The sequence below is a fragment of the Macrobrachium nipponense genome, chromosome 5 (assembly GCF_015104395.2).
Source record: "Macrobrachium nipponense isolate FS-2020 chromosome 5, ASM1510439v2, whole genome shotgun sequence".
NCBI classification, from domain to species: domain Eukaryota; kingdom Metazoa; phylum Arthropoda; class Malacostraca; order Decapoda; family Palaemonidae; genus Macrobrachium; species Macrobrachium nipponense.
Window position 1 is genome coordinate 81,436,637 of NC_061107.1, and position 13,621 is coordinate 81,450,257.

General features: G+C 38.3%; 1 pseudogene; it reads right to left on the reverse strand.

Annotated features, from left to right (window-relative positions):
• Positions 1–13: 13 nt before the first annotated feature.
• LOC135215840 (protein phosphatase 1H-like) lies at positions 14–13,270 on the reverse strand (annotated as a pseudogene).
• Positions 13,271–13,621: the final 351 nt, after the last annotated feature.

Below are 13,621 nucleotides of genomic sequence, written 5' to 3' on the forward strand. Positions count from 1 at the left end.
AATGGTATTCACATCATCCCGAGTCCAGGGTTTTGTAAGCCCACCCACTCATGTAATGATCACGGTACAAGACTCTTTTGCCTATATCACGTCGTAGAGGCCTTCTCATGAAGTCTAAATGAATGATGTATTCTCCACCCAACAATTCAGGATGCATGGCCCCCTAAGAGTAAAATATAATATCAACGAAAAGTTAAAAAATAAAAACTGAGGTAAATTGTAACTTAGATTAAAATAATTTTGCTTCAAGAGACAAAACTAACAATAATAATAATACTGAATAAATTGCTGAGGTTTTAATCATTTCACACCAACAAGGAAATCTATTTACCCTAGGGATTACATTCGTTTTTTTTAATGAATAACAAAGCAGTTTTCCCAATGGAGGGGGATGGTGTTGAAAAGCAAACACTGCTAGTTCATTCCCCTAACTTTTGAATTACATGCAATACACTGGGATGGTGAGCCAAGAGGTTTGCTCTTAAGATTTTTTTCATGACTTTTCCTCTCAAAATTTTCATATAAAATGTTTAATAAAAAAAAAAATTATCGATATACTCTCATCATCATTAAACCTACACTGCATTTTACTTATCAAGCCTATGTCTACTTTAATTTTTCTCAGAAAACATGCAACAAACTTACAAACTTGAAACTGTAACTGCAATGTGATACCATGACTTGCATGTACTTCATGTAAGAGAAATTAACTCTAACACTTTCAGCTTCAGAATACTACTATAACTTTAGTGTAAACCGTGGGCAAAGTCAACTACAGTACCGAAAGTCATCTTACTAGTTTTCTAATCCGCTGCGTTTCAGTTTCTGGAGTAAAGTCAAAAGACATTGGGTGAGGTTTTCCATAAAGTGAGATGACACCACGGGAGTCACCAGCATTAGCAACAAACAACTTGCCATGGATGAAAAGTGCAACACAAGCTGTACAGCCTCCTGACAACTGATACTTTAGCCTGTCTTCACCAATTACATTGTCCTGTTAATATATACATATACCATTATCTATAAAGTCAAATTAATATCCTTTTATGGTAAATAAAATTAATGTCACCAATACACCCACATTATTTGGTTATACAATAAAAAAAAAAAAAAGTAGAATTTATCTTCACTACACGCCCATAACTTCAGTGCCATTTGGTTTGCCACAAAATGTTCCCAGATAAACTTTCTTCAAAGGAAGATACTAGAATTAATGACTTTTATGTAATCTGGTATCTTGACTGCAATGTTCATTGTGCAAAATCTATGAAAGAGGGGCTCAGATCTGAAACTGATGAAAGGACTGGCATCTTTGGTGAATGAGTAGCTTGTATCCTTAGGTGTTATGTGACCTTTAACCTTTAAGTAGGACTGTGACCTTAAGATCTCTGCTTATTGAAATCATTGGTGCATTATGCATTCTTAATTTGAAAACTCTTTTAAGCTGAGCTGTTACTGTCATTAAGACATGAGCAGGTATAAAGTCTAAAGATGATAAGCAGCTCTGAAGTCCCTGCAGGAAACAAGCTTCTGACCGTAGAAGATTAGCATCCTGAAAATAGTCAAGGAGAGTAACTTATCAATTGAAAAAGTATGGTTTGACAATATGGTGGGAAACTGGCTTGAGTATAAAGGCATGCAACAAGCTAAATAGATTCCAACCAATCTTATTTTTCCTTTGGAAAGGTTTGCCAATGAAAATTTTGTGGCAAATGAAATGACACTATGAGTATAGGTTTAATATACAACACAATAATTAACTGACTTACTCAGACTTGTATTTATTTCAGGTGTTCCATGAGAATATTATGAAACCTTACTCTGAATCAAGATGAAATTATATACAGCATTTCAAGATTTTCTGAATTACATTGAAGAAGTAAATAATACTCATACTCCCCATCTGCCAAAAAGCTCCTTCTAATGCCCCTGTCACAGCACTTTCAATAGTAACTTCTCTATCAGATGCCCAAAGAGGTGCTTGATGCTTAGAATCTTTATCTTCATTAGGATCTGGGAGAAGGATATCTATAACATCACAGAGTTTCTCCTGAAATGGATTAAAACATAAGCTATGAATATGATAAAATTATATTCATTTGTTATAAAAATAATTGACCTATAAACATATGAACATTTAATTAATATATTCAGTTATGACTAAAACCAAGATACAATGTACATCGCAGAATGAAAAAAAGCCATAAAGTACTATCTATCAGGTAATACTATACACACATGGAGTGATCAATTCACGGTTCCTTCTACACTATTCTTCAAATGTACCAGAGTCCAGCCACCATTAACTCCTGGTTTCCTGAGAAGTATAATTTTCCTTTCACAAGAAAACAGCAGAACCAGAGAACTGCTGATTGCAGCTGTTTACTGCTGCTTATAATAATCCTATACATATGTTTTCAAGTCAAAACATGCTGAGTTGTTGTTGCAACCTATGTGTTAAAATAAAGTGTAAAATCATTAGCTATGATTACTCGCTTAAATTTCAGAAACTTTAAAAACAGACCTGAATGTGAGCTAATGACCAATTTACATATCAATTGAAAATCCTCTATACATTATTTGGTGTATTACTGCATAATATTTCTAAGGAAAACATATAAATATCTATTGCTTTAGTCACACTCAAGATTTATTGTTTAGCCCACCTCTTAGGGACACACTCAATGACCTGAGCCACAGGAAAGTTTTTCTTGAGGTTTGTATAGTCAAGGAACAGCCAAGTATCTTGACTGATGAGGAAAGAGATCTTGCCTGAAGAGAGGGGCTAGAAGGGAAAATCACCAAGTTTTTGAACTACTACAGATGACTCCTCCTAGTTACCTTAGTGACCAAGGAAGAAGTGCTGAATCAATCAAAAATTCCTTCTGCTATACCAAGGAAAGTCCCTCACTTTTACATATAGATTTATTATAAAGACATTGCTAACTCTGGAGATGTCACAAGTGTGTTACTGAGAGTACTTAAAAGACATCGTAAAGGGAGATAAAAGAATGCATCAAAGTTGGCCCCCCTACACAAAGACTCCTGAAAGCAAGAAAAACCATCTTTCTAGACTGAAAAGGGCTGTAAGAGATATTGAAAACTGGAACAAGGGCCCAACTGCTATTACAGTATTTGTATGCATCTTGGAGGATGACCCTGTCTTGTCTGCTGAGGGAGACATGCTACGTGAGTAGGCAGTTCTAAGCATTTTTATAGGGGTTTCAACTATCGCAGGTTCTAGCTATTCACGGGGGGGGGGGGGGGGGGGGGGGGGTGGGGGGGGGGGGGGGGGGGGGGGGGGGGGGGGGGGGGGGGGGGGGGGGGGGGGGGGGGGGGGGGGGGGGGGTGGGGGGGGGGGGGGAGGGGGGGGGGGGGGGGGGGGGGGGGGGGGGGGGGGGGGGGGGGGGGGGGGGGGGGGGGGGGGGGGGGGGGGGGGGGGGGGGGGAGGGGGGGGGGGTGTCTGGTGCCTATCCCATGAATAAGGGGAGAACAATGTATCCAATAATTAACTTATGTAGCACACAACATATATACATAGTAGTAGTGGTTGTTGTTGTGTACAGTGTTGTTGTTGTTGAAATAAATCATTGACCAAGCAAAAATTTTGCTACTAATAATGATTTATTGAAAAAAAAGCAATGTTCTGTTATTAATATCCAGGGGGGCCACATGACAAGGTGTCCCCGTCCCCCCCCCTTAAATCTGCCACTAGATCTGGTTATCTGGCAGAGGACCTGAAAGATCCTGTAAGGATGCATTAACCTACCAACAACACTAGATGATCATCAGCTTATTCCTTATACATCTGAATTATGTGTCTGGGGATTTTTTGAGCAATGCCCTGAATAGGATAATCTGAGTAATGGGCTGTGATGAACTAAAATTATATGCACAGAAAACTACCATCTTTTTGAACTGGAAAAAAATAAGCACTAAGAAAAAAAATAAAAGACTGTGATGAACTAAATTATATACTCATAACTAGCATCTTATTGAACTGGAAAATAAGCACTAATATAAGAAAAAAGACTACGTTCAATCGCCAAGAAAAATTATCTTTATCAGAAACAAAAACTACTATGTATGCAACTTACATGAATGAAGTGATGAAGCTGGTTCGCAGCTGATACTGCTGCGCCCCACCCAGCATGTCCATCAAAAGAGACACCCAAATATGTAATATGTTAATGACACAGACGTTTGTGACTTCTATGTATAGATAAGAGTGCTTGTTGATGATTCATAAAACCTGGCTAGGAGAAGTCTCTCCAAGAGGTTGCTGACTTATACAAAATGGTTCAACATTTGCATACTTTTATTTTGTTCTTCATTCCTAACATTACTAAAACTATTACTAATAGTTGAACATCACTAGTCTGGTTATAATCCTCTTCAGTTTCTGTTGCAGGGCTTGCAGATAAGGAAGAGGACTGTGGTTGCAACATCACAGTTTTTATGGTTTGGGTTTCTTCAGAATGACCATTTATCACAGTTTCAGATTTGCTGGAGTTTTGTTCATGGGATGCACTGGAGGACTGGGACCCACTGCCCTCTAACTTCATGGGACGTGTGATAAGACCTACATGCACTACAGCTTGATCCTCATTCCTTTTGGATTTCCCAGCATTAATGGTTCTGGACAAATAAACAAAAATAATAATGTACATTCTAAATATATAGAAAATCATGAGAAATGAAAAACTAAGAAACTGCTGACATAGTTATATTAAGAGTCCATTTGACTCATGCCACAGTGGTAATTAAATTTCCAGTGCAAAGTAATCTGCACTGCTAAATATCAAACTGCAAACAGAAAATTTTACAATGATACTCACTCAGCATATCCAGTCTTCCATGGCAATCTCGATATGTCACGTGGACATATGATCGGTCGAATAGCATGATCTGCCGATACCTGAATTTCATCCTCAGTGCTCAATTGAAGGAAATGTGGACGAGTGTATGGAAACCTTGCACTCTGAAAGTGGTAAACTGTCATGTTAAAAATGAAGGCTCTAGATTTTTACCAATCTTTGTTCACATTTTTAATAAACTATCATAACACTAAAAATCATAAGATAAAATTAATTTTCATTAAAAAATTACAGGAATGGTATTAAAAAATACAAAAACTATGATGAAAAATAAACAAATGTTATAAGTACTTTTCATCAATAGGCCATATCCTTATGCAATAGAGATCTCAAAGAACAAGGCAGAAGACACCACCCCATTCATGCTTTCCATGCTGAGTCATGGTTGAACCTTACAGAAAAAAGAAAATTTCATAGGCCACACGTAATGCTTTTAAGTAGGAGTTTCTCTTCAGGGTTACAGGGCTACACTTGAAGAAATGAGCGTCCTCCTCTCTCACTTGTCTAGAGCACCTCTCTTCTTGAATTCCACCTGGTCTGAGTCTTAAACTATATCCTATCTCCAACATTTTCTTAAGTCTTCCTAGTCTTCACCCTTCTATTTTCACACCAGTTATAATCCCAAAATTTATGCTTTCCTCTTCTTGTCTTCCTGATTGTGGTACATAGCCAAAAATGTATACATTATGTTATTTCCAAACACCATCTTAACTTCATTATTCTTTCATTTACTCATGGTCAAGAGGCTTCTATAATTCCAGGGCAACCTCAAGAACTAAAGTTTCATGAATTTGTTCCCAACTGGAGGAAATACCACTAAATAAGTCTGAAAATACTGATACTAGCAAAATAACAACAATGTTCTCAACACTGGAACAGGAAAAACTGTCATCTTAAATTCCACACTTCCAACATACAATCCTGCTGTCTTTTGCTGCATTTATGTTTTATCAGACAAAATTTTTAAGATCTAAGTATCAAAGCATTTAGTAAGTGAACTTTCCTTCAACTGCTATCTTGTTTTAAGTAACTGCAATATAGCTGCATCACTGCTTGTTCAAATACACCATTATTTCCATAAAATGTACCATCAATTGTCTAGTCATTGCTTGTCTTCCTGCATTTTCATTTGGCCAATGCTGCTATTGCACCTCTAGTCTTGAGATTGTCTGATTCTTAGAAACAAAAAATATGGATTCAATCGTGATATGGTTTTCATTCTGGTGTAAGCAAGGATGTTGAATGTTTGATGGTCTGTACCCAACACTTACTGAACAACCTGATGACCCACTTCTAGAAATTCACACGCCATCAGCTCCCTTAACTTCATTCTGTATCTATCAGCATGAATGAGGAGCAAGCAAACATGGTATGCCATGTAATACATATATTGAATGAATGCATATATTGAATGAAGCTAAAAAAAATTAACAACACTCTAAGGATTGATTTCTCTTCTTCCAAACATGAACCAAACAACTGCCAATGCTTAACACCTAAATAAAGCCTCAATGAAGCATTGACTGCAAAATCTCTACAGGATGTACTTTATGATAAGAGACCTAGTTTTAACAGAAATAATCATCAAATTCTTGCCAATATCCACCAAAAATGACATTTTTGTAATAAAATAATGTTTTGTATATACTTACCAAGTAATTACATAATTATAAATGTAACTTATAGCAAATGTAATGACTTGGTCATCATATCATAAAAATCCATTCCTTTCTATAACACAAACACATACATACAGGTAGTGAAAACATCACCTCCCAAACTCATTGTTCTATTATTTGTAATGTTATGAAGAGTAAAAGGCAACATACAATTATTATACCTAGTATATATATTAAAAAACTGCATAGTTCCACACAGCACAGCAAGTAAAATAACTGACTGTTACATTGTATGGAAACACTATTATGTAATCACTGTACAGTTCCATAATGTAACAAAAATTATATTGTTATTGTACAATAAAGTTTCATACATACTTACCTGGCAGATATATACTTAGCTATAGACTCCGTCGTCCCCGACAGAAATTCAAATTTCGCGGCACACACTACAGGTAGGTCAGGTGATCTACCCGCCTGCCGCTGGGTGGCAGGAGTAGGTTTTGAATTTTGGCCTAGCCTAACTCCTTTCTTTCTCTATAAAAATGAATAATCTACCCACCTGTACGCTTTCTCCAACTCCAGTACACTCCAGAAATCACCCTTAAAACACCAGCACCACAAGACTTACGACCCAAAAAAAACTCCTACCAGACAGAGAGATCCTCCCCTACCAACCACACACACCAACACGTGCTTTCTCCTCCCCCGTGTTATTGTTTACATCTGCCGACGCCGCCGCCATCTTGTCTATGACGTCACAGCCTATGACGTCACAACACAACTTAAATACATCAACAGACACCTTCTAGAATCTACCACATGTTGTATATATAGGACACCCACCATATTTCAACAATGCATAAAATACCCATAACAATTATACAATATATAATCACACTTATCTATACCCATAACAATTATACAATATATAATCACACTTATCTCTTTCTCCCTCCCCTCCGACTGTTTCCTAACCTAGTATTCCCTCTTATTCCTTCGTCCTCCAACTCTTTACCCTCTACATAATTTCTAATACATTCCCCTGAAACTCCTGCTTTATTAATACATCAGCCACTTGCTCCTTTCCTTTTATCCATCTCACCTCCTTTTTATTTCCCCGGATTCAATGGTTTCCCTTATTGCAGCAATATCTATTTTTAATCTCTTGCTTACTTACACCAGTGCTCGATTTGATGGCGGTCATTAGTTGTTTTACTATCAGTGTTAACCAAAGGCTTCTAAATTTCTCCCTCCTACTACCTCTTCACCCACAAATGCTTGAAATATATCAATCCTTCGACAGCTTCCCCAACACTCAGGGCTTCAGCCTCAATGGTGGATTTTGCCACTCTCCTGGATTTCCTAGACTTCCACCATATGGGACTTCTCCTCTTCCCATCCGTCAAAGAAATAAATATAACCCAGTTGAGTATGGCCATCTTCTATGTTTCCAAATGAAGCGTCTGCATAGGCTTCCCAATAAACCTTTCTTCTTCCATCTCACTTATTGTAACTTCGCCCATCATGCTCTTAGTTTTTCTCACAATTTTAATAAGTTTCTTCATATCCTGAGTTGTTCCTTCTTTAAATGCTTTACTTAATTCGCTAATATCATATGATATTTCTGGCATCGTGTGTAGTGATACCCAATTCAGCTGTCCTACCACTGATCTGTACTCTGTTAACTCTTTTGTTCTAGCACTCTATTTACCCGTATATCTTCTAGCCTCTGGTTCTCTTATGGAATTTATATACTGCCACTGATTAAGGAAAATCTATTCTCCTTCTGCTCTATTACTATCCTATATACTTGAACCTTTACTCTCTTGTTCTCCTACTTGCAATTTCGCCTTTCAATCTCCCAATCGTTTCCTTTAAGAATCCTTCAGTTCCTCCGTAGCAAAAATCATCTACGTGTGTACACAAAATGCCTTCCAATTTATTGTTCTTTTTCCAAAAGAATATATTAGGTTCTAGTTCTACTTCTCTCACCTTGAAGCTCCTTCACTACTTTCACCACTTTACAATACCATGCTTTTGCTGCATCCTTGAGCCCATAGACTGTTTTCTTCAACTTCCATAATCCCCTCCAACCATCTTCCCTTGGTGGCTTCAAGTACACTTCTCTTTGTATCTCGTCACCTTGTAAATATGCAGTTTTGACATCCAATGTATAACAATTCCAATTTTTTCACCTTTATTATGGTTAGACAGAATTTTAAAATTTCAGCATTGCATGTGGGAGCATCCTTTTCCCACTCAGCCATTTCTTCTTCAAAACCCTCTAGCTACCAATCTTGATTTACATATCTTTCCCCCCTTTTATCTTTTCAGTTTACTATCCATCTTGTAGATATAGCTTTTTGTCCAACATCATTTACCTCCTCATATACCTGGTTATCTCTCCAACTTAGAAGTTCTTTTTCTTTAGCTTCCATTATGCTTCTATTTTCAAATCCCAGCAACACCTCCTCTTCATCTTCAATTTTTTCTACCTGACTATAATCCCTCAAGTTAACCCACCTTTGTCACCTGACTGTGAGTCTCGTATATTGTACGAATCAGCCCATGGCTTGGCTTGATCTTTTTCCTGCAAGACCTAAAAATAGTCCATTCTTCTACTTGTCCTGTATCATTGTTTATAGCCCTAACTCTACTTTCCCTTTTTGAATTTTGGTATCTCTTCCATTAACTCGCTTTCTATTGACCCCACTTTGCCGTTATCTTCCACTGTTTCCTCTATCACCTCTCTTTCTATAGTCTCTTCTGTGTCTGCATTCCTTCTCTCACCCATTATCTCCTCTCCTTCCAGCCAATCTACTTTCCCTTCATTGGGCCATCTGACCTACCTTTCACCCCATGGGATTTATCTATTCTAGCCGATATCTCTTCTGTATCTGGTGATCGTCGTTGAATCCTTGTCACATGTATCCTAGCTACTTCTCTTAAAGAATCCCCATGTTTGACTATTATTGTTTCCCCGATACTCCCACTACCTGAGCAGTGCCTCTCCATTCATTTTCATTTTCCCTCTTATAGAATACCTCATCTCCTACCACTGCTTCTTCAAATTTATGTTCTCTGATGTTTTTGTTTAGCGCTATTCTTATTTTATTACAGGACTCATTTTTTATAAATGCTTCTCTGGCCTTGTGCATTGCATTCAGTGTGTCCCTTACCATACCCTCTTCCATCCCTTTTTCTCTGCTTGCAGGACTAGAACTTTCTTCTCCTATTAGGTTAGGCAGTGAAGGGTTTTTTCCAAATACTAATTGGTTGGGAGAGAAACCTCCATTATTCATTAAACAGTTCCTAGCATCACTACCCATTTCAAAGCTAGGGACCAATCTACTTCCTCTTCCTCCATCATCTTCCTTACACTTCCCTTGATCTGCCTACGGTCTTTTCACATAATCCGTTGCTCCACGGAGAGTTCTGATGCTGTGGCTAATACTTTAATATTCCATTTTTCTGCCATCCTCCTTACTTTTTCATTTTGAAATTCTCCCCCATTATCTGACAATATTTTGGAGGGTGCTCCAAATATAGCAAACCAGCACTCAAAAAGTATCTTTATTATAGTTTCTGGTTTCTTATCTTTTATCCAACAGGCCTGACAATATCTCGTTGCCATATCCACTATTACAAGAACTTTCTCTCTTCTATCTCTCCCACATCCATCGCTACGACTTCATTGAACGTTTTACTCCAAGAAAAGCCTACTACCGGTTTGGCGGGTTTCTTTTGTATTTTTTTACAAACCTCACAATTTTTAATCAGTTCCGTTAGTAACTTTCTTATTTCCTCTTTTTCTTTTTTCGATTAACCCATTAGCTCCATTGTGCTTCCTCTGTTAGCTTCCATATTTTATCTCCACTTCCATGACCAAACTGTAATGTAATTTCTTCATTGTGTTTCTTAATTTCCCTCGGATTCTTTCCCTTCCACCCTCCAGTAATAATTCTTCTACCTTCCTCCTCCTTATAGGCACTCTTAAGACCCTGTTCGTTCTTCTTAACTACTTTCTACTTCCCCCTAATACTTCTACTATGACACAATTTTCTTTCAAATTTAGGGTCATACCCATTTTACTCATGGTTTGCTTAACCTATCAGCCAGGGTTATATCACCTTGCAGAATTTCCGTCTTCAAATAAAACTTTCTGTTTTTTAGTATCACAGGTATTTCTATTATTCCTCTGGACTTATAAGATGTCTCACCAAAATTAAACACTTTATTAGACTCTGTCCTAGTGTCCCTCATTCTCCTCAACTCTTCCTGACTCAAATCCATGACAATACGTGCTAGTCACAATTCCCGCAAAACTGTTGATTTACACCCTGTGTCCAAAATTGCATCAACCACCTCCCATGATGCTTCCACTATTTATTAACTTCTCCTACATAAACCTCTTCTTCTTCTGTCCCATTTTCTGTTTTTACCTTATTTTCTTCTAGTCTTGTTTCAGTTTTCTTCCTATTATGAAAATTCTGAGGACAATCCCTAGCCCAATGCCATTCTGAGCTGCATATTGCACATACTGTTACCTTCCCTTCTTTGTTTATAGGATATTTTACCACCCCTTCCTCGGTTCCATCTTCCCCGATATCTTTGGTTTTCCCTCCCTCTCCAGAACTGGCATTGCCTTCTGACGAACCCCACCATTCCCGTTCCTCTTTAGTCCCTAATCCCTCAAATAGTCTTTTCATTGTTTGCGACACTGTTCCGTACTCTAGTTTTCTTGCACAAGCCGATAATACCATTTGTTTTTTGATTTTCCGTGAGATTTGCTTGCTCTATTACATGATACCCTTGACTTCGCCTTCAAGCGCGCCTTTCCCCATTGCTCTTTCACACTCAGATGCTGCCTTCTCGTATCTAATTAAATAGTCCGCCATATTTTCACTAGATTCTCTTCTTATTAGAAGGTATCTTTATTCTACCGTAATTCTCCATTACCGAGTCTTTTAGATAGGCTTTATCTAGTTTCTCTAGGATTAACTTTGGACCCTCTGTACCAGTAAGTTTATCTTTATCTAATGCTTCCACTAGCTCTCGGGCTTTCCCCTTTTTAAGTCATTCTCATTTCTATCGCCGGGTATTTTGTATCTTCTCCATACAAACAATAGCCAATCTTCGGCTTGACCTTTCCATTCTTTGTATTCTTCTTGTATCCCGCTAACCTAGGACATTCCCTTCTCCATCTAGTAGTCTCCCTTTGTTCACTGTCGGATCCAGCATCTTTGATCAACCACGCTCTGCTACCAGTTTGAATTTGGCCTAGCCTAACTCCTTTCTTTCTCTATAAAAATGAATAATCTACCCACCTGTACGCTTTCTCCAACTCCAGTACACTCCAGAAATCACCTTAAAAACACCAGCACCACAAGACTTACGACCCAAAAAACAACTCCTACCAGACAGAGAGCTCTCCCCTACCAACCACACACCAACCAACAGTGCTTTTCTTTCTCCGCCCCGTGTTATTGTTTACATCCTGCCGACGCCGCCGCCATCTTGTCTATGACGTCACAGCCTATGACGTCACAACACAACTTAAATACATCAACAGACACCTTCTAGAATCTACACATGTTGTCTATATATAGGACACCCACATAATTTCAACAATGCATAAAATACCCATAACAATTATACAATATATAATCACACTTATCTATACCCATAACAATATACAATATATAATCAGTAGGAACTATTACCATCTTGAGCCAGATTTTCTCTTCCACCTGTCTCCTGAGGGGAGGTTGGGTGGGCATACAATCGTATATATCTGCCAGGTAGTATATATGAAACTTTATTGTACAATAACAATATCATTTTCATACATTCAACTTCCCTGTCAGATATATACTTAGCTGATTGGCACCTTTGGGGGAGGGTAAGAGACAGCTAATTACTGACCGGACAGGTAAACAACATATGTTGTAGGTAATAAAAGTTAATTAACAATACCCTGGTTCCTACCTGTTTAGGCGGAAGATTTCATAGATCATGCTTAGAAGTCTGCTTCGCCTCAAAAGCTTCAGCGAGGGTGTGCCCTATGGCTGAGAACTCTTGAAAGGACTGTCAATGGGGTCTTATCCACTTACTCAACAGAACCTGATGGCAATTGTCACTGGGGTCCTATCCACTTACATGACAATATACCTATGCCTACTGGCATACAAAGGAGTACAACACTGATCCCGATCACCCGATCCTAACCGTGGATTAGTATTTACGATTGAAAGGCGTTATACCCAAACACCTATCAAACAACCTAAAAACTCAACACCAAATTATTTTAAAATCACACTATATAAAATATAAGGACAAAAAACAAATTTAAGGATCAGTCTTCTCTCCTTTCCCCAGCACTGTACCCGCTGATACATAAGGTCCCAGAGAGAAGCATCTCTCGTATGTTACCCTCACATCTTTCAAGTAATGTGAGGCAAACACTGAGTTACACCTCCAATACGTGGCTGCTAAGATGTTCTTCATCGACATGTTCTTGTTGAACGATAACGCTGTAGCAACTGCACGTACCTTGTGTGCTTTAACCCTTAATGTCTTATATGCCTCACTATCAAAACTCAGGTGAGCCTCAGTTATAAGATTTCTAACAAAAAAAGCTAAAGCATTTTTTGACATTGCTCTTCTCGGGTCTTTAACAGCACACCAGAGGCTTTGATTGCAGCCCTGCAACTGCTTCTTCTTCTGCAAGTAAAACTTCAAAGTTCTCACAGGGCATAATATTCTTTCCATCTCATTTCCCACTAATTGAGAAAGCCCTTTTACTTCGAAAGTCCTAGGCCAAGGTCTCGAGGGATTTTGTGTTTTTAGCTAAAAACAAAGGCCTGAAAGACAATACAGCCGAATCCCTTTTAAAACCCACTCTCGAGTCTAGAGCTTGCAACTCACTCACTCTTTTCGCAGTAGCAAGAGCTATTAAGAAAATACATTTTCTTGTTATGTCTCTGAAAGACGCTTTCTCGGGAGGTTCGAATCTCTCCGACATTAGATATCTGAGAACCACATCTAGGTTCCAACTAGGGGTGAGAGAAGTTCTTGATTTTGTCGTCTCAAATGATCTAATTAAGTCATGCAGATCTTTGT